We start from the raw sequence: 3,008 nt of genomic DNA on the forward strand, positions 1-3,008 counted from the left end.
CACGTCATTATAGACTCAGTTATTCGTGTCCAGTTTTGACATCGGGCATCCTTACCTCTTGTTTCTGATCTTTCTACTGTGTCGTTGTGCTTGTAGTGTTTTGGTTGCATTGCCAATCCGAAACATCCTGGGTCGTTGGTTACAGGCAATCAATCACTCACTCCTGACAGCCACGGATGTTCCTCGTATTCAACCCGGGTTTTCTGTCATGGCGCCTTGTTTGTCATACGTGATACGCACCTTAGCCCGAGTCACACAAAGGTAGGGGAGCAAAGCGCTCGAGTACAGGGTGTCTTGTCTCCCAGGTCATGGCGACTGAAGACGCCATATTTGCGGTGGTTGACGGCATAGGTTCCATGCTTGGATGAGGTGAGGTAACAAGGCTAGCTTGTGACGAAGGATTTCTGCGGTTCCCGTTGGTTTGTTCTTGGTTGGAGAGTCTGGCCAAGCAACCCATTGTGCATATATTTTGGCACCTATCGTTTGTTGGCTCGGCGTGGGACTCTCACATAATGGGAAAATGTGGCGTCGGTTTGTCCCAGCATTTTGGGCTGGTGATCCTCGCTGGCTTGCGCTTAGCTTGCGCTGAGCTTGCACTTGCTTCATTTTCACCCAACAAATCCAAGTCAAAGAAAAAACAGTCATAAGAGGCGGCACACCCCCAGCAACGTCGATATTGGAGAAGTAGCTGCGTTATGCTGTCATACATACAGTGCCTGGGCAACAAGAGACACTTCCAATAACTGCGAGGCCCATGCAACCACAATGTCGTTTTGTCGCGTTGCACCGTCTGACTTGGTTGACAAGTCGCGATTTAGGCTGGGTTTGAGTTGCAAACGGGCCAGCCAATGGGGTTGTTTCATGTGGAGCCTCTCTCACCATCGCGCCACAAGAGTCGACTCTACAATCCTGATACCCACCGCGGACGCGGCTATTAATTCTCGTAACATATTGATCAGCGGCCGTAAGGAGCCGACCTCCCTCGAAAAGACGAGTGAAAGTGGAAAAAACTGCTCAAAGCAGGGTATGCGCCGTTTATTTCTCACTTGGACACTCGCCTTGGGCTGAGCCCTCAGTCAATGGGTAGTTTGGCTATTGACTGGACTCCTCGGCTGTTCCCGGAGACCAAGGCCAAGCTTCTCCCACTCTGACGCAACAGATAATGGACATGTTTCAGACCTTGAACTTCAGGGCGACCGCTTGATCTGGAAGGTAGCGATGCAAGGGTGTGGGATCTCTGGAAGGGCGGCCAACTAACAAATAACACCATAAATAGACGAGAACGCTCCAGCACAGTGTTCGTTAGGGCTAGGTCGCGCTTTAGCATGTTTCCTAGGAACCACAGCGGTTCTGCGCAATTTATCATTGTGTTGTTTGCTCGACCTCTTCGAAGAACGCCCGCTGTTTTTTTTTTCTGAGTCCAATGAGAGGCCGGGACTTGGCATTTTTTTTGGCAGAGTTCCCGAGTCCCCCTCGCTTAGCCCCGATCCAGCCCAAGGGGTTCTCAAATCTCAACTGGTGCAATTTTGGCTGAACACTGAATCATCCCGTCATCCTCCGGTACTTGTAACCCGTACCTTTCAAGTCTCCCCCGGCCTCGACAAATGATCTGTCTCCCTTGGTTTCAATTGCTCCTATCTACCCACTTACGCCAGTTCACCTTGCTTCCCACCGCACTTTCCCTTTTCTCTCCTCTTACAACTCACATTTATCCCTCCGTTTGTAACTCTTTTATCTTTCTTTTGCAATACTTGCAATACACGTCCCTATTTTGGCTCTTATCCGTTTTCGAACACAGCCTTGGATTGATACCCTGGTATCTTACATCGCCTTATCACACCCAAGCCCGGCGCCAGCCGTAATCCGTGTTTTGGCGCATCCTGCTTTGGGAGACGAAAAGGGCCCTGCATGATCCGACTTGGGACTCACCTGCGACAACCTCAACCTCGAGCCATCACACCTCACCCAACCTCGCTCGGTGCTTTTTCAACCTCAGGCGAAATCTCCCACCCGGCCTCTTGAAACAGGGAGTCCATCGCTTCACTTCTCCCAGCAAGAGACATAAGTGCGCCAAGACTTTTTTTTTAATCTCGTCCAACTCGTGCCGTTTGCCACGTTGGGCGGTTGACTGGCTCAGGTCAGGCAGGGTAAGCGCGTTTCCACTCATCCCTCGGTATTATTCGTGCTTGCCCTATATTTTCTCGTTTTGTCTTCATTTCGTCTGAAATTCACTGTATACTTTCCGAGTTGATGATTGTTTCTTCGTCCACATTATTGTTATCTTCCTTGATCCCCCATCACTGACAATTTCCAAGACGTGAGCCTGAGTTCTTTGTATCCAGGCAGTAAACAAAGACATGACCGAGATGGACTCGGTTCCTGAAGCTATCATGACAGGGGATGGCTCGCCTTCCGTCGCTCTGTCACCTGCTCCTATGGAGACAAATATTGAGCGGACCGATGAGTGAGTTAACTGCGTTCATTCTTAATGTTCTGTTAGAAAACATGGAGATATGGGCATAGTTTGGTTCAATCCCCCCTTTATCTGTTTTTATCTACCCCTTAGGCGCATCCTGCAACCACTACCTGTCAAAAGCAGTTTGATCATTTGTTTCCTCGTTCTCCAAGTTCGAGTTGCCTCGGGAAGGACTCTTGTCGGTGTTACCGCCAGCCACCCTCCCTCCTCCCCCCTCTCCATTCCATTCGTTACTTCCCGCAACATCAACTTCACGGCCCTTTCATCTCATCTTTCACACACAAATAACAGAGGCCTAACATGAGAGCCACGCAGGTCTTTCCTATCAAGATCACGTTCCCAAAGGCAAGCTCGTTTCTTTTGCTCTACCCCAATACATACCCATTCATGCTATGAAAGGATTCTCGGCCACCTTATCCCCTTGTTTCCAACGTTCACCTAGTGTTTCTTTGTTGCCCATCGCTTCTACCATCTGCCAGGCACAGATTTAACACGGGTCGAACGTTTCGATCACTTACTGCTCGAGGCCGAG

Source organism: Chaetomium globosum, genomic scaffold (genome assembly GCF_000143365.1).
Source record: "Chaetomium globosum CBS 148.51 scaffold_7 genomic scaffold, whole genome shotgun sequence".
Classification (NCBI taxonomy): domain Eukaryota; kingdom Fungi; phylum Ascomycota; class Sordariomycetes; order Sordariales; family Chaetomiaceae; genus Chaetomium; species Chaetomium globosum.